The sequence below is a fragment of the Sciurus carolinensis genome, chromosome 18, assembly GCF_902686445.1.
Source record: "Sciurus carolinensis chromosome 18, mSciCar1.2, whole genome shotgun sequence".
Taxonomy (NCBI): domain Eukaryota; kingdom Metazoa; phylum Chordata; class Mammalia; order Rodentia; family Sciuridae; genus Sciurus; species Sciurus carolinensis.
In genome coordinates, this window is record NC_062230.1 from 30,763,301 (window position 1) to 30,788,337 (window position 25,037).

Consider the following 25,037-nt stretch of genomic DNA (forward strand, 5'->3'; position numbering starts at 1 on the left):
GGGCTGGGGGTACAGCTCAGTGATAGAGTATATGCTTAACATGTGTAAGGCCCTGGCCTGATCCCCAGCACCAAAAGAAAAAGAAAAACACTGGTTCTTTGAGGAGATAAATAAAAGTGATAAACCTCCGGTTGGACTGATGAAAGAAAAAACAGAGAAGACACATATTACCAATATCAGGAAAGAAAAGGTGATATCATCATAGTTTCTAGAGATATGAAAAGCATAATAAGGGAATATTATGAAAAACTTTATGCCAATAAACTCATCAACCTAAACGAAAAGGACAAATTTCTAAAAATACACCACCAAACTTACTCACAAAGAAAACCTAAATTGAACAGTCACAGGTTTATTTTTTAAATCGAATTTGTAGTTTGAAAAATCTTCCCTTAAAAAAAATTTTTAGATCCAGAGAGTTTCGCTGCTAAATTCTAACAAACATGTAGGAAAAAAAAACAAACGTGTAGGAAAAAAAATACTAATTCTATCAGAAAACTGATGAGGAGAAAATACTTCCCAAGTTATTCTGAGGGCAGCATTAACCTGCTATCAAAGCCAGACAAAGACACTACAAGAGGGTGTGATGGACATCATGAACACAAATGAAAAATCCTATACAAAACTGTGCAGTGGGGAAGGGTGGGAGGTAGCCCAGCGCTTCACACATACTAGGCTAAGGCTCTAATGTGCTGAGGCTAAGGCCACATCCTCAGCCCTTTTTTTTTTATTTTTTATTTTGAGACAGGGTCTCACTAAGTTACCCAGCCTAGCTGTGAACTTGTGATCCTCCTGCCTCAGAGTAGCTGGGATTACAAGCATGTGCCACCACATCCAGCTCCTAAACAAAATTTTAACAAATTAAATACAATATCTAAAAAGAATAACACCTCATGTCTAAATTAGATTTATGCTAAGACTGCAAAAAGCTGGATTGCCATTCAAAACACAATGTATATCACTATATTAGCAAACAAAAATTAAACCATCAATAGATTTATAGATTTATAAAAATCTCTAATAATCCAATACCCATTCTTAGTTAAAAAACAAAAACAAACAAACAAAAAGCCTCTTAGGAACAGAACATTATCATGCTGATAAAAGGAATCCACAAAAAACCCCTACGTTAACACCACATCTAATAATAAGACTGAATTTTTTCCTTTAATATAAGGAACAAGACAAGAATGTCCACTCCCATCATTTCTATCCACCAATATATCAGAGGTTCTGCTTAGTTTAATAAAGCAAGAAAAAAAGTGACATTCAAGTTAGAAGAGTTCAAATGTCTTTATCTTAAAATGTGATGTGATTATTTAGAAAATCTAATGAAATCTACCCCAAAAAGCTACAGCTAGAAGGTGAGTATGGCAAAGCTGCATAATATAAGAGCTAGACACCAAAATGAACTGTAGTTCTATGCTAGTAATGAACAATTCTATATTGAAATTTTAAAAAATACTATAAAATCACCAAAAATGTCAAATATTTAGGACAAATTTGGAAGAGATGTGCAAGCTCTCTAAAAGAATGCTGAAATTTAAAAAAATCTAAACAAATGAGAAATAACATGTTCATCGGTTGGAAGACTCAATGTTGTTAAGAAGTCAATTCTCTCAAATTGATCCATAGATTCAATATTTCAGAATCCCCGTAGGATGTTTTATATAAATGGATAAGCTGATTATAAACTTCTAATGGATGTGCAAAGGACCCAGAAGAGTCCAAAGAATTTGGCAAGAGAAAAAAGCTGGAAGGCAAACCTATTACAAAGGTATAGTAATTCAGACAGTGTGGTACTGGTCTAAACCAAATAGATCAATGGTACAAAATAGTGGCCAAAAAAGACCAATGTGTATGGAAAACTGATTTTGACAATGTGCAAAGGCAATTCAGCAAAGAGAGATTTTTCATTTTTAACAAATGGTGCTGGAACTAAGTAGCCATATGCAAAAAATCTGAACTTTGACCCCTACCTTGTACCACATGCAGAAATTAACTCAAAATGGGTCATATACCTAAGTGTAAAACCTAAAACAATAAAACTCTGACAAGGAAACATGAACTAACCTCTGTGACCTGGGGTTAGGCAAAGAGTTCTTAGATATGACACCAAAAGTATAATATATAGAAGAACAACTCGATAAATTGAATTTCATCAAAATTAAGAACATCTGTTCTTGACACTGTTAGGGGAATGTAAAACAAATCACATACTGGGACAAAATATTACAAATCATAAATCTGATAAAGATTCTGTATCCAGAATATATAAAGAACTCTTAAAACTTAATAAATAAGCAAACAAACAACTTAATAAATAACATACGGGATTTGATACTTTACCAAGAAATGGCAAATAAGCACATGAAAATATGCTCAACACTATCAGCCACTAGGAAAATGCAAATTAAAATCACAATGAGGTAATACTATGTACCTATTAGAAGAACTAAAATTTTAAAAGACTGCCATACTAAGTACTGATAAGAGACTTGGAGCAATTGAATTCTCATTCATTACTGGTAGGAATGTAAAAGGAAATGACAACTTGAAAAACAGTTTGGCAGTTTTAAAAATTAAAAATATACGTACCATATGATCTACCCATCTCACTTGTGGGTATTTGCCAAAGAGAAAAGAGAGCATAAGTCCATACAAAGGCCTATATATAGGTGTTCAGATTGGTTTTACTTGTAAGAGCCAAAAGCAAGAACTGCCCAAATGGCTATCAGCCCTGAACAGACAGAAGGATTGCAGCACATCCATACAATGGAGTACTTTCAGCACTCAAAAGGAATAAAGTACTGATGTAATCAGAAACAGAGCGAATTCTCAAAATAATTACACTGAGTGAAAGAAACCAAAAAAGAAAAAAAAAAAGTACATGTGATATAATTCCATTTACATAAAACCCTAGAATAAGCAAGCTAACCTACAGCGTCAGAAAGCAGATCAGTAGATCAGTGGTTGCCTGGAGATAGGGACAGAGGACAGAGGATAGGAGTACAAAGAAATTTAAGGTTGTGATGGATCTGTTCATTCTCTTTACTGTAGTGATGGTTCATGAGTGTACACATGTGTTAGAACTGATTAAACCATACACTTTAAACATGCAGTTTATTGGATGTCAATACCTCAATAAAACTGTCTTTAAAAAGAACTACCTGGATTTTATAGTATCTATTTTAAATTGTACTTTTTCCATCAGCATACTGAAAATCTTTCACTCTAGCAAACTTACTGATGTAAGTGCTTCAAATACACCTTTTCCTTTGACCTTTACTCTATATAAACAAAACCGTAAAAGTAAATTACTATTGGATGGAAAAGTGAACAAACTGGTCTCCCTGGATTGCACAGTGGTCTGTTTACTGGCTTCAAATGAAGTCTTAATGTTTAGCAGAACCAGTACTGAAGGCTTAGTCATTGAATACTGAAAACATTACTTCCGCAAGCTGCCCTAAAGCACTTCATTAATTCGAATAAACATTTACTGCACATGTGCTCTGTATATGGCATTGTTTTAAGTGTTGGATTTCATGCAGAATGAACAGTACTAAATTACAAAGTTATTCCAGGTCTTCTTTTGGAATAATTTGTAAGGTTTTAGCAACACTTAAATCACATGATGAAAGAATAACAATGAAAACAGGCTGCAGACAACTTAGAACAGTGACTCTTCTAATTCAAGGTTAAAAGAATGTCCATGGTAAGATGACTAAAGAACTATATCCTGACAGCTTAGAATTCCAAAACGAGAAGTGCCTCTCAAAGCTTAAGTGAACTCAGAACAAAGATTAAAAATTACTTCCACACACAGCAAGAATAGAGTCTGTAGGCTCCAAGAGGTCCTTCTGGCTTGGAAATATAAAAGAATATAAAAAGACAGACCCAAAATGATTTTTTTTAAAAAAGTAACAATAACAAATAGGAAGTTTTGAGTAAATTCTCTAAGGGTTGGTATCAAAGATAACATTCTGTAACAACATATTCTTTATTACTGATTTTGGAGAATTCTAAGCTAACTAGACCAAGTTTGGAAATGACTAAATCTTATAGAGGATGTAAGCTTAATTACTCATCACAAATTCATCTGTATCTCTGCCACAATATATAAGATATTTTATAGCTTAGCAAGGGCATCCATTCGAAAACCTTCTATCTTTTTCCCTTGCAAAGATAGTACAAAGGAAAAAGGTTGTTTCTCTAAAAGAATCCAATGAACTCATGCCAGGCACACAAAATCAGTAAAAATCCCTTGTTAGAGATAACTGTGGATGACATGAGCTTTAGATTCCCTTAGAAATAGTTATTCTTCTTCTAAATTTTTTCAGGTTGCTCAGAACTGTCATGTTTTGTGTTCTCAAAGGTACAATTTTGCTAAACAATAAGCTTTTAGTGAATTTTGACTGACATAATGATTCCTTGTCACATGTTCCAAACACACCATACCCAAATTCGTATCTACATTAAACACCACTAATCCTGAGTGTTCAGTAACCATGGAATCCAGACCACGGGTTCTGTAAGCACAATCTCCAAATATTCTCATTCTCATTGAGAAGCAAAATCCACTAAAAAAAAAAGATGAAACCAACCACAGTATTCGGTTACTGCATCATCCATTTATTGATTTTTTGGATTTTTTAAAAATGAAAAGGGGGCTGAAGTTGGGGCTCAGAGGTAGACTGTTAGCCTGGTGAGGCACTGGGTTTGATCCTCAGCACTACATAAAAATAAAAAGAATAAAGATACTGTGTTCACCTACAACTAAAAAATTATATATTTAAAAAAAATGATCTGCTTTAGGTAAATTGGTGAAAAAAAAATCCCAAAAGCAGACATTTAACAGCTAATAGTTAAAGGTATGAAACTTTACATCTCACCTCCAATACTGACTTTAATTAAAATTATGAAATAACAACTGCTTCAGCTTGAGTCCCATTGAAGTTCAGAACCAATTTACGGTTCTTCATGACCCTTCACTGTCAATTACTGCCTTCCTGTTGCATTTTACTTTGAAGAAAAACACTGTTTCATGGCCTAAGAGCTACCGGTGATTTATAATGTGCTTAGTACTGTGCTTACCACTTTACACGCAGCAGTCCTGCTCATCCTCACAACAATGCTATGATGGAGAATATTACAGACAGGTGGAGTGTTACTGACCTTGAATAACTTGTCCAAGGTCACAGAGCTACTTCCCGTTACTAACAGCACAGAGGATATCTTGAACCTCTTAGCAAGGAGGTCCCAAGTGGGACCTGCCTGAGAATGTGGATTTGTCTCACCACCTCAGTATGGTTATTTTTCTCTAATCTACCTTAATCTGACCATTTGCCTCAGCATGGGAGAGAAATAATTCAGTGGCAGGGCTGGGCATGAGCAACAATTTACCTTCCAAGCTCTGGCTTTTAGCTAGCCTTTATTATAATCTTGCATAGTCAGGTAAGATCAAGATCTCTTTAGTAAAATACATCTATGGAGTGGCTTTACTAGCAGTGTATTATTAACCCTGACCATGTTTAAAGTGACTTGAAATATTCAAAACAATTCTGTTCTTAAATGTAGCAGTGTTTATCACATAAGCAAATAATTCGTGTGAAGTTATAACAAATAAGATATATAAATAATTTATCCTTCATTCCTCCAAAAACGATTTTATATTTCATTAATGAAAACCAAAGTAGTGGTTTGTTTGTGGCACTGGGAATCAAACCCAGGGCCTCACACAAGCGAGGTAAGCCACATCCCCCACCCAGAATGCTGGTTTTTGAATGATGCTCTTGGAGTACAGAGCAGTGCCAGTCCAGACTTCCACTGACCTCTGACCAAAACTGGATAACATCCAGAAAAGAAGTTTACAGAAACCACATAACTTCCACCCTTTTAGAACTGCTACACACTATTTTGCTCTCTCTGAGATGCACAGTAAAACTTAAATTAAGACTTCACTAACATAGGAGCAAGAACCAGTCAAACAGCATTACTGTTCTTTGTCCATTAAAAAAGATTATTCAGCTGGGCTGGTGGCACATGCCTATAATCCCAGTGGCTCAAGAGGTTACAGTAGGAGGATTGCAAGTTCGAACCCAGTCTCAGAGCTATTTAGTGAGGCTCTAAAGAACTTAGTGAAATCCTGTCTCAACAACAACAAAAGGGCGGGGGCGGGGGTGTTGGGGATGTGGCTCAGTGGTTGAGCACCCTTGGGCTCAATCCCTGGTACAAAAAAAAAAAAAAAATCAGAAAACATAATAAGCTACACCATATAAAATGCATTTACTTTTTCTAGAAGTTCATAAGGGTACCTCCGGAAATCAATACTCTCTAATTTCAGCTCTGTAACAGATTTTAAAAGTGATAAAATTTGTAGGGGTCTAGGACCTTGGTACAGAAAATTTCCATGTAATTACTTAACTGACATATAAATAGGATTCAAACTCATGATTTTGATCTCATCATTAAAATTTGAAATGTACTGTTTCCCAGACTGAGTAGCTTTGTTAAAATTTAGATCACACAGTCTTAGTGTCTATTTGATATTTATTCAAACTCTATCTGAAAGAATAATCTACATTAATCTACAATTCAAATTAATCTGGTTATTTTTAAATAATCAGTTATAGCAATATATCTCACAGTAATTTAAAAAGCTGAGATGCTATAACAATTTGAATTCTTAGAAATGTCTATTACAACTTGCTAAAGACACTACTACATTTGAAAGTTCTTAGGCCAAAAAAAAAAAATTTAAGTAAAAATTTTTAAAAGGCTCACATCTCTACTGCAGGAGGTGGGGGAGGGGATTCTAGACAATAAATATAAATGTTAAAAATACAATTGGTCTTCCATGTCCATGGGTTCTACATCCATGGATTCGAACAACTGCAGGTAGAAAATATTTGGAAAAAAACGTGCTTTTGCTCTGAATACATACAGACCTTTTGGAGGATCATTATTCCCTAAATAATAAAATGTAATAATTATTTACACAGTATTTACACTATATTAGTTATTATAAGTAATCTAGAGATGATTCAAGGTATTTGGGACAATGGGCATAAGTTATATGCAAATATTACATCATTTTATATAAGGGAGTTTAGCATTTGCAGATTTTGGTGTCTACAGGGTGTTCTGAAGTCAATTTCCCATGTAGGCATACCAAGGGACAAATGAGTATGCAACTTACTATGATACTGTGTTATACAGCAAGGGGTAGGACAAAAATATTTAGCCTATAAATTAACATAATTGTATTTATGCCTTAAAATTTTTAAAAACACAAACAGCTCCCCCAAGTAAAAGAGTAATACTACTACTTTATATAAACACAATTATGTTTTTCTAAAACTTGATGATAAAAATTATGGCATATCCAAGCTACCAATAGTTTGTTTGGCTTTACTGAATATGGAGCAAAGACAAAGTTGGAAGCACAGTCATCTCAAAATTAAAGGGTAAAAAACCAAAGTCAAATTCCATTCTAGACTGGTATTCCAATAGTTATTAAGAGATAGGAATCAGGAGTCAAATTTCAAGATGACAAGATCTGAAATCTGCAATCATTTTATTTTTGAATAAAAAATGGAACTATATTAACTTCTGCTATTCAGAATACAAAATCCTTGAATATGAAATCTTGATCTCAACTGAATTCTTTTAAGGTGAAATTTCAGTCCTTTCCATTCACAAATAAGACCTGATTTATTAAGTTCCCTGTTTTGTATCTCTAGAGTTGATCAAAGCACATTTTCTTAGTACAATCTGTATTGTTCCAAGTGTTTTATAAACATCTCTTGTGAGAGTTTACAGGAGTGATCTGAAATCACTTCCAAGGTTTCATCCTATGAGTCAGTTATTCTTAAAAGGAAATAGAGTTTCTCTGTCTTTATCACCTTCGTTTCCCTATCTATCACAAGTCTGATTCTGTCTCTCACACACACAAAATCACAGGCAAGGTTATCATCAGATAATTACTGGTATTAAATTTGAAGTAGAGGAAAAAAGAAAACAGGTACAATGTCATTACTTAGACATGAAAACTACAGGTCCACACAATATCTGAACTTTATTTTTTTTAATTTTTTTAGTTTTATGTGGACACAATATCTTCATTTAATTTTATGTGGTGCTGAGGATTGAACCCAGTGCCTCACACATGTGAAGCAAACGTTCTACCACTGAGCTACATACAGCCCCAGCCCCTATCTGAACTTTTATAAAAGTCTCTTAGCCAATAAGAATAAATCTCAAGACTTGTCAACCATGAAGCCCTTCATGTGGCTCCTAAGTCTGTATTTCCTAATCAAATGATCCATCCAGTGCTTGCTGTGCATGGTCACCTGTATGCATTCATTCACAGATGTGCCAAGTACAGTAATGCTAGGCTCTGGAGGGTCACAGCAAAGAAAATAACCAGTCCCTATCCTAGAGGAGCTTAGTGAAGGAAGCCAAATGAATCAAATAGCCGCAGAATTGTAACATCTGGACAATCACATCCCAAACTAAGCTGGTCTAAAAGTGAACTCTCCTGCATTCTACTCTGCTGACTTGTGAACCTTGTTCTTGCACAGAAATGTCATCATGGGCTACCCAGGCCACAAACGTGTGAGGCATTTTCAACCTTCCTCTTCAGGCCTTAACAACTGCCCAGACCAGCTTGAATTACCAAAGAGGAACAGATGGCTCTTTTCCACAATCCTTCCCCACTTCTGGGAATGCAAGTGATGGTGGCAGGGAGCTCCCAGCAAAGCTTCTGCCTGAGTAGGGGGCACAAAACCCAAGGACAACGGTGCTCTTGGGGGTTGGGCTTGGTGGCTCAGTGGTAGAGCACTTGCCTAGCATGTGTGAGGCACTGGGTTCAATTCTCAACACCACATATAAATAAAGGTCCACCAACAACTAAAAAAATATAAATATATATATTTAAAAGAAGAGTGCTCTTGAGATTTTAAAAAGCACAGCTGGGAGGAGACCCTCTTTCCTCCCTCTTGTGCGAAAGTCTGAGGATGGCCCCTGCCCTGTCACTTTTATCCCCGAAGGTGCCTGAAGTCATCCTGGCTTCTGTGGCATTTCATTCCTTTGCAAACTTCAGAAATCTTCCAAGTAATCCTCCTTTTAATTTACAATGGTTTGATCACAGCCAAGCCTCCTGACTTGCACCTCCTAAACATTTCCAGTCTGTGTCTTCTCCACCTCTACCATCAATGCCCTAGCTCAGGTCCTCATCGGCTCTCATGTCTACAAGTCTCCTGTCTCTAGCCCTCATGCCCAGCATCTGTGGTACAGTAACAGGAGGGACCATGTTCCCCCCACACACCCAAACTCATCAGTGGCTCCCCTTACTAAGAAAAAATCTAAATTCCTTAACAGGACTCACCCAATTCTCTATACACAAGCTTCATCTCCAGCCAAACAGCTGTTCCTCCTTGACTCATATTTTATGCTCTGACTACCCAGAACTGCTTGGGTTTGGGCTGAGGCTCAGATACACACACCCACCACACTGAATTAATTAGTAAGTAGGATGTTTCCTTTCCCGAAAACTTTGAAATCCTGAAGAAATCAAAGAAAAGTGGTTTTCTTTAGGCTTGCTTCTAGGCCTCAAAGTCATCAATCGCATGGATGTCTACATTTCATTACATCGATATCCCTAAATATCACTGTTATAGGTAACTGGTGCCAGTGTACACAACACACAGCAGCGAGTGTCTGAAGGAAGAATCACAGCCTATAACAAAAGGTTCTGACCACCCACGCGTCTCTGCAGACGCAGCAGCAGCAGTGACTCCCTATGAGGCTTTCTCACCCAGACAGTGCCCCTCCTCCTCCCCTGGTGCCCTCCACTACCCTCTGTGGAAGTCTGCAGCCTGGCACACGACCTCGTTCCTTAAGGACAGACCCATGTTCCAAATACCCCTGGATCTCCAAGCCATCAAATCCTCAGTATACATTAGACACTTAAATGTTTACAGAACAACGTGTGCATTCTGAGCTAGGCGAACGCTGAGAGAGAGCTTTCTGAATTAAAAAAAAAAAAAAAAAAAAAAAAAAAAACTGCACTGGATGTCAGGTTAGGAAGACTGGTCTTCTCCCATTAAATGTGGTGAAAATATTTGAAAACACGAAAGATTTTTTAATACCTCTAACCCATTGTGTGGTTAACCAACTGATCATTTGTTTCTGTAGAAATTTTTTGAATGGGAGATGTTGAGAAATAAGATCTTTTTTTAACTTATAGAAGAAAATTTCAAACACAGAAAACTGCATAAGCAATCAAAAAACTGGTAAATTGGACTACAACAAAATTAAAAACTGCTTCATAAGAAAGTGAAACGACAATCTATAGAATGGATGAAAAATTTTATACTTCATACTGTTAAGGGTGTATTTGTGTGTATTCAGAATATATAAGGACTATTACAACTCAACAATAAAAGGACAGCTCAATTTTAAAATGGGCAAAGAATTTGAATAGGCATTTGTCTAACAGATATACAGTGGCTAACAAGTACATGAAGATATTCAGTATCATTAGTTATCAGGGAAATGCAAAACAAAACCACAGTGAGATGCCACTTCATACCCATTAGCATGACTACTGTGGAAAAATAACACGGCAAAGTGTTGGCAAGGATGTGGAGAAATGGAACCTTCAAACACTGCTGATGGGAGTGTAAAATGGCAGAGTCACTTTATATAACAGTCTGGCAACTTTATAAAAAGTTAAACACAGAGTTACTTATGTCCCATAAATTTCACTCCTAGGTATATACCCAAAAGAAAACGTAAGTCAACTCAAAAACTTGTACACAAACATTCACAGCAGCATGATCACAAGAACCACAAAGTGCAAGCTACTCAAATATCCACCAGTTGATAAATGGATAAACAAACTGCAGTGTATCCATACAATAGAACACTACTCAGCAATAAAAAGGAATAAAGTTTTGATATGTGCTACAATAAAGATGAACTTCAAAAACATGCTAGACACAAAATAAGCCAGACACAAAGGGCCATATACTGAATGATTGCATTTACATGACAAGTCCAGAACAGGTAAATTCACAAAGAGAAAGGAGGTTCGCAGTTACGTGGAGCAAGGGAGGGTGCAAGAGTGACTGCTAAAGGGCACGGGTCTTCTTTGGAGACGACGAAAGTGTTTCAGAATTAGACACCAGGACAGGCATGCAACTGCATGAATATGCTAAAAACAAGTGAACTGCACACTTTCAGGAGTGACCTTGATGGCAAAGTGAATTATATATTAATAAAGCTATTATTTTTGAAAATAGCTGCACAAAGTCATATAGTAACACCCCTACACAAGGGTCTGGTTGAATCACTCTGCCTGTGACAGGATAATCTGTCATAAAAACACACAATCTGTTCAAATGGGGAAATAACTTTATTCCTACCAATAAATCCCAATTGCAACCAACCATAAAACCAAATCCAAAGTAAAAAGAGCAAAGAACAAAAGAGCATGCAATTCGCAATTAGCTGGCAGGTTACAGAATGAAACTAACCAAAGACTACAAAAAGAAACATGTTTATCAGGACTGCCCACTTCGATTACACAGATTTAAACAAGTCAAAATCCTTTACACTCCTAAGAAAATCTGCCAGCTTCTTTATTAGCACATAGCAAGGAAAAACAAGCATTCTCTCCTATAACCAAATTAACATCCCGCAGAAGGTCTGTTTGTACTTGGCAGCATGAACCTTTCATTTCAGAGTGCTGCTAAATTAAACAAGCCTATGTTGTATTGAACACAATGAGCCAGACACTCTGGGATGCTCCTAGGCTTCATCAGTTGATGCTGAAGAACATTAGAAATAAAGAGGATAGTGTGAATGAGGGCAGTGGTGGTGACAAAATAGCTTTATTGTCAGTCTTTTCAAAATTTTCATTATCTACAATACAACGATGGAAACATTCTAACAACTGTCTTTCTTTCTTTCTCTTTTTGCAGAACTGGGGATTGAACCACCCGGGGTGCTCTACCACTGAGCTACATCCCCAGACCTTTTCACTTTCATACAGGGTCTCACTAAGTGGCGGAGGCTGGCCTTGCACTAGCCTCAGTGCACACAACTGTCTAAGAGTCTACCCACACCCTTCTCTGTATACATAAAAAAACACTGGACCTTGAAGCTAGAGAGATCTGGATTCAAATGGTAGTTTGTTTTTGTTTTTTAAGCCTGCTAGCTATACGCCCAAAGACAAATTTCACAATTTTACTGAGCCAATGTTAGTTGTGAGAACAAAATGAAGTAATGCACATAAAGAGCACAGTGCAATGCTCAATCTAAATCCCCACCACAAAAATCCTCACAGCTCACAACTCTTCACAGCAAAGACTCATTTCAGAACTTATATCAGAGTAGGGGTAATTAACATCAGCCATCCTTCTACCTCGTGGACATCCAAAAGATCTGCAAAGATTTCATACTGAATGAATAATCTTCCTCCTTCATTCCCCTACCACATAGGTGGTTAAAAAAAAGCCATCAATAAAGTCTCTCTTAAATGTATTAATCAGGGTATGACACAAAGCATTCATTCACCCAAGAGGTTATTTAAAAGCACTGAACTGAGAGAGAGAGACATGGAGAGAAACACTCACTATTAGAAATGCATATTTTGCAGTGCAATAATTGGTAACCTTTCCATAAAGATTGATGCAATCTGATTATAATTCCCAAGTGTCAGTAATCGGTTCTTAAGGTAAAAGAAAAAGGAAGTGGGATGGTTTCAAGCACCTAAGAAAAGATGTGGGAGGATATCCTTTCCCACTGACAGCAATTAATATTTGAGTGATGGCTGCTAGAATGTTCAGACTGAAAAACTTTGTTACGTTGGAATAGACTGAAATACATCTAAAACAAAACACACCAGGTTTAACATACACACACACTTAACCTTCACCTAGGTGTCCTCTCCAAACAAACCAAAGAAGGAAAAGTTTGTGTGAAATTCCAATTGCACTGCTATGATAAGGTGGTGTGGGGCGGGCAGCGGTTTTCAGCCATCTTCCCTTGCTCGATGTCTATTGAAGACAGCATTTACACTCTGCAGTAACAGACTCTCTCTGCCTAGCTCCACACAAATTTTCATCATGCCACACACTGGTCAAACACACTTCCAGGGTTAGGAAGGGAGGAAACTTCTCCGGGGGATGGGACGTTCAGAACTTCATGATATCCCTGAGGAGTTTCTCTAAGCTCTGAGCTCATTAAGGACCTTGTGTCCCAAAGCTACTGTTCTAAAACTCCACCCACAAGACTTTGAGTTAACAGTGCCCCTGGGGGAGACACAGTTAGTGGCAGAGTTCGCAGAAGGAAGCCCTGAGCATCCTTCCTCTACACCGCACACCACACGCCACATACCCCCACTGCAGTTCAGTACTACCACCGGAATGCAAGTAGTTTCATCTGCAGAATCCAAAGTCAAAAATTCTGTAGTGGAATACTGAACTTCTCTCCTCCACTCAACTTTCCAATCAAGTGATCACTTACTCTGCCAGTCTAAGCTAAGCTTTATGCTAATATAGGAAGAAACTGTTTCAAATGCACAAAATCCAACCCATTAAATATGTAATAAAGTCTTTTTAGAGGTTATATCAGGTTTTTTTTAAACATTTGTTTATTTTATATTTTTTATGTGGTGCTGAGAATCGAACCCAGTGAGCCACAACCCCAGTCCCTGTAATAAAGTCTTAATATCTGTTTAAACATAATATAAAATTTTGGGGGCTGGGGATATAGTTCAGTTGGTAGAGTGCTTGCCTTGCAAGCACAATGCCCTGGGTTCAATACCGAGCACCACAAAAAAAAAAAAAAAAAAAATGCAGCTAACAGGAGAAATAAAAGATAAAGCCTTCATTTTAATTATGACTTCTGTTTAATTCCTCATTTTCCAGGAATACTTTTAGTAAATTTTAGGGCACACAATTAAAGAAATTAACTCATCAGGTAAGTGAAAGGTACGGTATAAACAAATTCCTTTACTCTGCTGAAAAGAGATTCAAAAACCCAGAACTTCAATATTTTAGAAAACAAATAAGATTACACCATTAGCCACAATAAGACACTAGAAGGAAAAGTCCAGGAAAACCTCATTAATTTGGCCTGAAAATGAAGACTCAGTAATTTTCTTTCAAGTGTGCCTTGATTTAATTTTGGACTATGTATTAAGAAAGGGTTGCTAGGCAAATTAAAGTACAAATAAAAATTGCTAAAGGATTAATCTATTTCTAAAATTTCACATGCAAATAACTGTTGCAAAAATACTAATTAAAACTAGTACATTTTTTTAGAATCCCATATTCTAATGGAAACAATGGGTATTAAATAGAGACTGAAACACTGCTTAAATCTATTAGATAATTAATTGTTCCATCTCTGTTTACTTTGGCTGTGAAAAACTGGTTTAGGAGTCAGAAAAGATTCATAGGCAGGTACCAGACAAAAATTGATTCACTCTATTCAGGGTTTGGCAATCTAATTCTCTACTTTCATTTTAAAAAATGTGAACCATACAATTATATCTACTTTATTCTGGGGGACATTTGCTTTATCCTTATTTTCAAACAAAAGAATTGTGACAAATGTTGCCATGTCTGTACTGGGAAACATAAATAAAATTCCTAAACAAGATCTAGCACTCTACCTAGTTTAGATACTTAGTCTGCCTTTTATGAGAAAGGAAGGGAGGAAGGAATGAAGGGAGGGAGGAAGGGAGGAAGGAAGGAAGGGAAGGGAGGGAGGGAAGAAGGCAAGGAAGGAAGGAAGGAAAGAAAGGGGGAAAAAAAGACGTTTTAAAAAGAGGTTTAAAATATGGGGGTTTGGGGATATAGCTCAGTTGGTAGAGTGCTTGCCTTGCAAGCACAAGGCCCTGGGTTCAATTCCCAGCACTGCAAAAAAAAAAAAAAAAAAAATGGGGCCTATGGGAAACTAAAATTAAATGGAATATAGTTCAAATCAAAATTCCAAACAAATGTTATGGCAGCAAGTGCCATAAAGTTATACATGTCTAGATTTAAATGAAACCACATGCTAGTCTTCTCCAAATTAAAATATATGGCCCTTCTCTTTTGCATCTTCAACCTAATAATGACAATACACATCAGCCATTGGGAGGCTAAGGCAGGAGGATCACAAGTTCAAGGCCAGCCTCAGCAACTTAGTGAGGCCCTAAGAAACTTAGCAAGACACTGTCTCCAAAATAAATAAACAAATAAAAGGGCTGGGGACGTGGCTCAGTGGTAAAGTGCCCTAGATTCAATCCCCAGTACCAAAAACTAAAATAAATATAAAATGATTTGGGGGTCTACAGGTGCCTACCAGGTAGGTTGGTTTCAGTGCTGAAGGAAAACTGGTAAAGAAAACACCAGTTGGACCATATGGTCCCTGTCAAGGAGTATTCGTGAACAATGTTAATTGAAGTGAAAAGAAAAGTACTCTCAGGAAAGGCAATCTATATTATACAAGATGCATTTTATATATAGAAAAAAGTTTAATTTTGTTTTTTTATTAAGCCAAAGAACAAATGGTAGTTTAATGACAAAGTTGGTATCTGCTTCATGTGAGATCATCCTTATGTAAGTCTTACTTGACTGAAATAAAATCTAAAGCAAACATAAAATTAAAAATCACATTTACATCAGGAAGTGATAAAATCTTTTGGACAGAAGAGACAGAGGTTTACACATGAACACACAATCACATAATTTACATAACTCAAAAACACTGTATCATATGCCTAAGTTTAGAAATCATATTCTGTATGCTATTCAGCAATTAGTATCCACGTTTGAAAAATGTTAAGAAATTTATTTTTAAAGCTTCTTTAGGCTTCCCTACATGTGAATAAAACACAAAAGTACTGCTCTTTAGAGGAGAACGTTCTGTATTCAAAACAATTATAGCGGCTGATCAATAGTTTTCAAATATTAATGAGTTAAAATCAAGACACAAGACCTAAAAACAAAATATATTTAAATATTTTCATTACATTTAATGCTTAAGAGTATCTCACACATAAGGATCACAGGTATGTTCTCAATGAATTCTTTTTTTTTTTTTGCGGTGCTGGGGATTGAACCCAGGACTTCGTGCTTGCAAGGCAAGCGCTCTACCAACTGAGCTACCTCCCCAGCCCCTCAATGAATTCTTTATGTCAATAAGACCAAATGAAAGAAGTCTTTGAAAATATAAGGTTTCCTTCAATAGTTGGGTATAGTGGCACACACCTGTAATCCCAGCAACTCAGGAGACTGAGGCAGGAGGATTGCAAGTTCAAAAACAGTCTCAGCAACTTAGCAAGGCCCTAAGCAACTTAGTGAGATCCTGTCTCAAAACAAAAAAATAAAAAGTGCTGGATATCTAACTCAGTGGTAAAGCACCCCTGGGGTCATTCCCCAGTACCAATAAAAAACACATTATCTCAAAAAGGTGCTCTTTTTTTCTACTGGATTAACAAAAATTAAAAATTAAAATTAACAAAAATTAAAATTAAAAAGATTAACAAAACTTGGTGTGGGCAAGGGTTTTGAAAATAGAACTCTCGTGGACATTGAGTGGGGATAGTTTTTACAGATAACAGGTTAGCCATATTTTTCAACAGTTATACCTTTAAGAGAATAAATGAATGATTATACTATAATCAACATACCATTATCCACCAGAAAGAAAAATAACAATCTAAATAGTTATCAAAGGAGTGGCTAAATAATGATGCTGCTACATGATGGAATATTAGTCAGTAAAATGATCACCCATGATTATGCACATCAGTTTCAACTCAAAAACAGAGATATGCAAAATATACATTTAAAAAGACCACACAGCTTCATAAATATTCAGAGACTGCTGTTTATTTAAGGTCTTAGATATACTTTCATACCCATCAATAAGTTTCCAAAAGTGTGTTAATGGTGGCCATTTCTTTGTGCAGGAGTTGAGGGCTTACTTCTGTCATTATGTTGTTTTATATGGATGGGAATTTTTCTAATTATTATAATAAAAAGTCACAACAAACTTTTATTGAAGATAAAAAACCAAAATGGCTTCAAATCTTTTCAACTTCCTCTTTTAAGAGGAAAGAATTCACTGAATGTTGCAAGTAGATGTAATACAGGATCTCCTTCTCAGTACCACACTTTAAAATGATGAGATAATGGAAATTAAAAGATTCGAAGAGGTAGGGAAAGACAAATGACTGTATTCAAACAGTGCACATTCCTGGCATCCACCTTACCACCCATAGGTTCCATGAACTCAAACACCCCTAAAACAATATCCCTTTTACACCTTAAGGAAGCAGACTAAAAGAATAATAAAGAATTTTTAAAATATTAAATCATAAAAGACTTACCTCAGTAAAAATATTTATTTTCCTGTCTTACATTCTTTCTTAGCACCTTTATTATGAACCTGAAAAAAAAAAACAAGAACAGCAAAGTAAAGATTATTTTTCATTGAAAACTTACATGCCAGCAGTAAAGGTGATCAGAGAAAGACTCCTGGAGGATGTGAACGTCTGAGATAAATCAGAACAAAACAGAAGTTACCCAAACGGGACTACGGGAAGGAAAAGCTTAACCCATACAAACGAGTGCACTCAGTGCACGTCGGGGCGCGCAGCAGGCGGAGCACCAGCACCTGGAGCCAGGGCACAGTCGCGGCGCCCCACTCTGTGGGCCTGCTCCCCGTATGTGTAACAGTGCCCAACTAATAAGATGCTGAGGAATACGAGGGATAAGCCACATCAGAGGCTCTTGCTCTTAGAACATAATGAATGTTCAGTGTTTTCATTGTTTTAGCCTCTCACCACCTCCACCCCTATTACTTATTATACTTAATACTATTAGTGAAAAGGGGCATAGTCTTTGCATTCTAGAGGCTAATGTGTAATGGGCTACCCAGACATATAAGGTGAAAGTCCAAAGGAAATGCTTAATTCACTTGTTTAACAAACATCTCAGTGTGAACTTGCTCAGGGATTTTGGCTGGATTCTGGGCATTCTTTACTGTACAGGACAGACCTGGTTTCTCCCCTCACAGAGCTTCTGACTGCCAAGGCTCACACCACAACACAAGAAAGCTGCTTCAAGTGACAGACACTGGTTTTTACTGGGTTGGGGGCAGAACCTACCTTAAGTGGCAGAATTAGGTGTGGAACACTGGATGGAAGGGATGGCGTCACAGGACACATGGGGCCTTTGGGAATGCTGAGTAGCACTGTTATTAGGGTGCACCCCAGAGAGGAACAGGCAGGAGGGCTGAAGGCAGGCTGTTTGCTCCCTGTTCTGAAATGCACTGATTATCCTCCACTGAAAACTGAGGAAGATTTTAGCTTTAATTTCAACTCTAATATCTTTTTATCGTTTTTCTTTTCTTTCTTTCTGTTTAAAAGGGAGAGAAGTACGAGTAGGAAAAAGAACCCCCTCCCCCCACATATGGTGGTGGTGGAAGAGTTCCACACATTTTCTCCTCTAATTTTCCCAACATCCTTACAAAGACAATATTGTTCCTTCCACAGATTAGGAAACTGAGGCTTGAAGAAGTCAAACAGATTTTAAATGTATATATTTAATATGATTTTTTTTTAAGGTTTTTGTTTTTCTGGAACTAGAAAAAACAGTTCTAAAGTACTCATGGAAAAATAAATAAGCAAGAATTGCCAGGAATATGAAAAACAACAAGGGGAAACTAGTTCTAAAAGATATTAAAACTTTTTCTAAAACCAACAATGTGATATTGGTATACAAGAAAAAGACTAATAGAATACAAACTCCAGAGACACCCCAATACCTCCAAAAGGTAACAATACAACGAGGGCTCTAAAACCAACACGTGAAAGTAACAGCCACACAGAAAAAGATAAAGTCGAATCTACACGTCACTCTGAACACCAGAATAACCTCTAGATTAAAGATTTGAATGTAAAAGCGATACCACAAAGGTACTAAAAACTTTGGAGGAAAAGTCTAAAAACTTTGGAGGCCTTTCAGTGACTTCAAATCCAGATACCATAAATGAGTAATATAAACTATAAAATTCAAAGAAAAAAATGTAAGATTTCTGTATATAAAAATATGTGAAGGTAAATGAAAAATAAGTGACAAACTGGGGAAAATGCAGTTTATATCACAGTTCTAATCTCTCCAATTTATAAATTTCTGGAAATTGATAGGGGAATGGGCAAGAGATGTGAACAAAAAGTACAGAGGGCAAATAAGCACTAGAAAGATGTTCCACAATGTTAAACATTAGGAAATAGATGTTGAACTCAGTGATGCACCACTGTACTCATATTAGGATGACCAGAATAAAATTAGTAGAAGAAAAAAAATTGATAAAGGAAAAAAAGCAATCCAAAAGGAAAATGTACAAAAGACATAAACAGAATTCACAGGAAATAAAAGATAGAATTAGCCTTTAAGCTATATGAAAAGATGCTCAGGCTCATTAATAATGAAAGTCATGCACATTAAAACTACACTATATTGGCAATTCTTGTCTATCAAACTGTTACAAATTCAAAGGTTGTAAACCCAGTATGTTGGAAAGGCCCCAGAAAAACAGGTACTCTCATACATTCTAATCAGCCCTCATATCTGTGGTGTTCAGACTGGATTCAACAACCATAAGTTGAAAATATTTTTTTAAAAACTGTACTGAACACATATCAACTTTTTCCTTGTTATTAGTCTCTAAACAATACAGTTTAACAACTATTTACAAGGCATTTATATTGTATTAGGTCTTATAAGCAATCTAAAGATTTAAAGTGTATGAAGGATGTGCAAAGGTTATGTGTAAATACTATTATGCCATTTTATATAAGAAAGTCAAGCATCCCTGAATTTCAGTATCCACAAAGGTGTCCTCAAACCAATCCTCCATGGATAATGAGGAGCAACTATACTTGTAGGAGTTCAAAGAAGGGAAGTATCTAACAAAATTATGCACTACCCATGGCAGCCATCCCACAGATATACCTGCACATGTATAAAATGATATGTATGCAAGCTGTTTCACCACTGTGTAGTCTGTGATAAACCTAGAGACAACCCAAATATCCACCAGGGGGCTGGTTAAATAAACATGGCACTTAATAGATATTCTGAAGCTGTGGGGGAAAAAAAGTGTTTTCTATAAACAAATACTACATTCTTTCTAAATAAATACTAATAGGAAAAGCTCTCAAGAGCATATTAAAAAAAAAAAAAGCCAAGGGGCAGAATTAGTTACATAGTGTGGTACATTTTATATAAAAAGAATGCATATAGTATAGGATATTTCTCATAATATAAAAAGAAACAATGGGCATCTATAGGAAACCAATTTAAGGAGGTTATCTAAGAAAGGGAGTGGAGGGGGGTCAAAGCAGTTAGAAATCAGACTTTCCCAAGCATGCCTGTGTCATTTAAATTTCTGACCCATAAGAACATATTATATTAAAAGAATTTTTAAACCTTAAAAGAATACTCACAGAAATAAAAGAGAGCTACCTATAAATCAGACTTAAAATCAAGCTTTCTAAAATTAGATGCTGAAAAGCAATCTTAGTGTGGTCATCACAAAAAACATACTTTTCCCCCCTTCGATCATCTATGTTTTTAAAAAGCTATTTGAAGGGGTAAGGAATTAGAAGAGAGGATAGAAATGTACAATGAGTAGGATACTCTAGTCTAATGGTTCTCAAGTATGGTCCCTGAATCAGCAGCATCAACATCATGTGATAACTTGTTAAAATTAAAATTCTCAGGCTTCCACCCAGACTACGAAATCAGAAACTTTTAAGTCCTAGTCCAGCAATCCTGGTAATACACCCTCCAGTCTGAGTCACGCATCTTGTCTGGTGCTTCCACAGGTTCACATGCACCACCAGTGTGTGTTTCAAACAAGCTCCAGGATGCTTCAGATACGCCACTGGTCTAGGACCACACCTGGTAAGCAAAGATGAAGTCCTTCTGGGGAAAAAGGTATGTAGCCTTCATACGGCTGAGTTTCCTATGAAACCTGTCCTCAATATCAGATGGTAAAGCCCTTACACAGGTTTCCTGGCCAAGATCTAACATGGACCTAGTTTCCCATATAAACTGTGTACACCAGAGTAAATGTTTTCAAATACCTTCTTATAAAAAAAATAACAACTAGGAATCATGGAAATTCAACTTAAGGATATCTCATTGGAAAAAACTGTAAGTGGACCTATGAACCTTCAGAAATAGAACAAAAATAATCCGTATCTCACAAATTCTGCTCATGCTGTCTAAATAACTTAACCTCAAATGCATTAACCCCCCATGTGCTCTCCATGAAAAAGCACCAAGAAGTCTGTTTCCCTCAAACCCTTTTCAAAAAAACGGTCCTCATGTTTATGAACACTAATCTTCCATTTGTTTTACATGGGGAGAAAGATCTCTACAGGAATCTTCCGAGTAAAGAATTCTAGTTTAGATAGAAGGATCTAGAAATGTGTATCTTTATTTTGAAAGTCACTTTTGAATAAAGTTTTTGGTGCTAAAAATTAACAAATGTGCTGACATTTTTATGTATTTCCTATTTCAGAGTCTCTGGGATGCCACCATCTTTAAGAAATTCTTAGAACCTTCTTATTCTTGGTACCACTCAGAAAGAAGAAAAATTACCATGTGGTTATAACATGCCAATTTTAAGATTCCATCCATCTCAGATGTTCATCTTAAAAATCAATGAAATGCCTTAATTATAAACCACAGCAGTATATGATAAATTATTTGTTTTCATTCTAACTAACTCTTATGTCTCTCAAACGTAAAACTCCGTAAAGACATGCATGTTTTGTCCATTTGACAACATATCCCCCGTGCTTAGAAAGTGGAACATTTTCAATGTCTTTGTAATTCGTTATTTGATTTACTTAAGAACATGTAATATGAAAATTTTTTTTTTTTTTAAAAACAGCATTACCTCTTTTACCCTGGAACATATTATGTGCTCAAAATAATAAAAATTATTTTATTATTTTAATTTGGATGACTTTTCAGCTCAAAAGGACTCAATGTATCTCTACACAATTTAACATATATCCTCTTCTAACAAGTAATTACGTTTGTTTCCACAGTACCTTTCAATAGTAATAAACAAACACCTTACAAGAGTTTTTAAAAATCAAAATAAACATTTTTAGACAAGTTGAAGAAATTTTCTGTCACACTGTAGCTATAAAATGATCTGAGCTAAACTCTCTTGATTTTAATTTTTCTCTACCCAAACGAGCAGTGTTTCAAATGAAAAGACAACTTTTAAAAAGTCATACCATGAGGACTGGTATATGTATGTCCGCATTTTCCAAATTTGCGAACATGAACACCAATAAGTAGAAAAGGTTATTTTAAAAGTGATCACAGCTAGGCGTGGTGGTGCACGCTTGTAATCCCAGCAACCTGGGAGGCTGAGGCAAGAGGATCCCAAGTTTGAGGCTGCTTCAGCAATTTCAGAAGACCCTGTTTTGAGAAGGGGAGAAAAGGCTGGAGCACCTCTGGGTTCAATCCCTAGTAAGTACCTGTCCCAAAGTGATTATACCAACATGTGTTTTACTTAACTCAGACCCACTGTTGCACATACTGCTGTCACTTCCCAACTGTTCTCACATCAAACTGCTAAAATAATTCTAGTGTTTAGTTGTCAACATTTCCAATGTGAATTCCCATTAAACACAGACAAATTTTCTGACAGGTATTAACCTTGCCTCCCAAGATGCTAACCAAGACTGTCTTTTTTTATGTCAGACGCTTCAGAAAGAATAATTTTCCCAGAAAAAAAAAAAGTTTGTTAAAATCTGCCCCCTTTCCTTTTATAATTGAGTAGATAATGGAGAATGTTCTTTATAGTATTTCTCAAAGGGGCAGAACTGTCCTTAAGGGATACTTTTAGTTATCAAAGAGATTGGGGGACACCCCTGTTTAGGGACCAGGATCTAGGCTTCACACAGTGCTTGGGTGGGATGGATCTGTATCATCAAGATTCATCCTGGTCACAAGAATTTTGATCTTAAAATGGTAAAATTAAAGCCACTATAAATTAGCAATACTTTAGGACACAATATTGAGAAGTTTTTACAGGAAAATCCACACACATCCCTTGTCTCTAATGATGTAGGAGAAAGTAGTAAGGGAAGCTTCGGGAGAATAAGGAAACTGCCTAAAAATTAGTGCTCATTTCCTCACACTACACATTAACTCAACATAAATTTCAATAATAGTGAGCATACACAGACTAGTGTATATATATGCTAACAGTATGAGATGGTACATATATTTCACCCTAATGAATCCAAAATTTCAATCTTGTTAATATTTTACTTGTTATTACTAGCAACAGAAGGAATTCATTACTGTTCCTTCAAGTAGCAGTACCTCAAAGCATAGGACACGAAGATGTGCTAGGACATGATGTGAAAAGAAGACATCCATGGAAAGGTCATAATATGATCTGTGGGTTGACTGAGGCAGTCTGTAATTGACCTTGGCATCTCAATCAAGCCTTTTTTATTAGCATAAATAAGGTTATCCCAACACTAAGTGTTTTTCCCCCCAGTTTCCATCTTCATCTCGCTCTTTGATTTTTCTTTTTTAAAATAGATCCTGATTCGTTTTACCAATTCAAACTTCTTCATTGGAAGCAGGTGCAAGCACTCTAGAGCATGCTGTCCTCCAGCACGGTTCAAAGTTCTGCTTATAAGTGATACAGCAACAGATGTCATATACTGTTCTCCCTTTATTTCTCCTTTATATTTAAGTGAAAGCATCATCATTACGTGTGTAGGTAGGCTCTATCATTTAGGAACTTCACTGCACAGTAGTGAAGTGGGCTTTACAACTGTTCGCCAGCAAGGAGCGGGACCTTGATTCTGTAGTTGACAACCACTGTTCCAGAGTGGAATCACGTGCTTCTACGGGAATCAAACTTTCCCTAGCCTAAGGCAAGCCCTCGGTTCCAATATTTCACTTTTATTGGGCTAGACACCCCACCCCTGGCGTACACGGGTCTCTCTCAGCCCACCTCTGCTCTCTCTCACACTGGGCCAAACGACAGTTTGGGGGTCGGAGACCTTCCGGGAATCGGACAAAAGGCGTGGAAAAAGCCTCTTCCAAGAAACTCACATACCACGCTGCATCCAATCTCAGAGGGGGTCCCAGACACACCCTCTGCAGCCCCACCAGGACCCCAGGGAATCAGCTGCGGGCACCGCTGGGGAGAAGAACCGGAGGCAAGGAAGGGGCGCAGGCCTGCGCGGGTGTTGGAAGCCCCATCCCACCACGTCTCAGCAGTGTGACTTTGGGCAGGGCGCTGCACCTCTCTGTGCAGCCCGAGCGTGGAAGCGCACAAGTTAAGTGCTTGGCACACAGCAAAGTGGAGCTGCCACGGCCAGCAGCGCCAACCCCGCCGCCTTGGGAAACTGAGGCGGGCTCCGGGGTCGCACCCGAGCGCGAGGACTGACTAGCCGGGGGCACTGGCCAGGCGGCCCGCGGCCCCGGCCGCCCCGCCCCGCGCGGGTCCCGGGACGGCGCGGACCGGGCGGCGCCGCTGCAGCCGCGGGGCGTGCTGGGCGGCCTCCGAGGACCCGGGCCGCCCGCCCGCCCCGCTCCCGTCTCCCAGGCCTCCGTCTCTGCCGCTCTCACCCGCCTCAGCCCCCAACGGCCGCCGCCGCCGCCCGCTGCTCACCTCTCGGGCCGCCGCCGCCGCCGCTACCGCCGCCGCCGTGAGATCTCGCGAGACTTCGCTCCCCTCCGCACTCCCCCGCCCTCCCCGCGGCGCGCGCGGACCCCGGTCTGCAACCAGCTCGGCGCGCTCCCTTTACGCCGCCCACCGCGCCCCGGGGTCAGGCCTGGCCGTTCTCGCGACCTTCTATCTGCATCCCCGCCCCTGAATCCACTCCGCCCACCCCTGCGATCCCGAAGGGTTAAAACCCAGGTGCGAGGCCGCCGCCTCCGTCTCACCTGGCCGACCGGGTGCGCGTGCGCATG

At 37.8% G+C, this 25,037-nt stretch overlaps 1 protein-coding gene across 6 annotated transcripts in view; it reads right to left on the reverse strand.

Annotated features, from left to right (window-relative positions):
* Mrtfb (myocardin related transcription factor B) overlaps positions 1-24,819 on the reverse strand; it is a 184,923-nt gene extending 160,104 nt beyond the window's left edge. For 2 of the 6 annotated variants that reach the window (XM_047532982.1, XM_047532976.1), the window contains exons 1-2: positions 24,736-24,819; positions 17,393-17,451 (exon numbers count right to left, since the gene is read on the reverse strand). The gene's annotated coding sequence lies outside the window, so the exon portion shown is untranslated. The other 4 variants (XM_047532977.1, XM_047532980.1, XM_047532978.1 and 1 more) reach the window with 4 other exon arrangements.
* Positions 24,820-25,037: the final 218 nt, after the last annotated feature.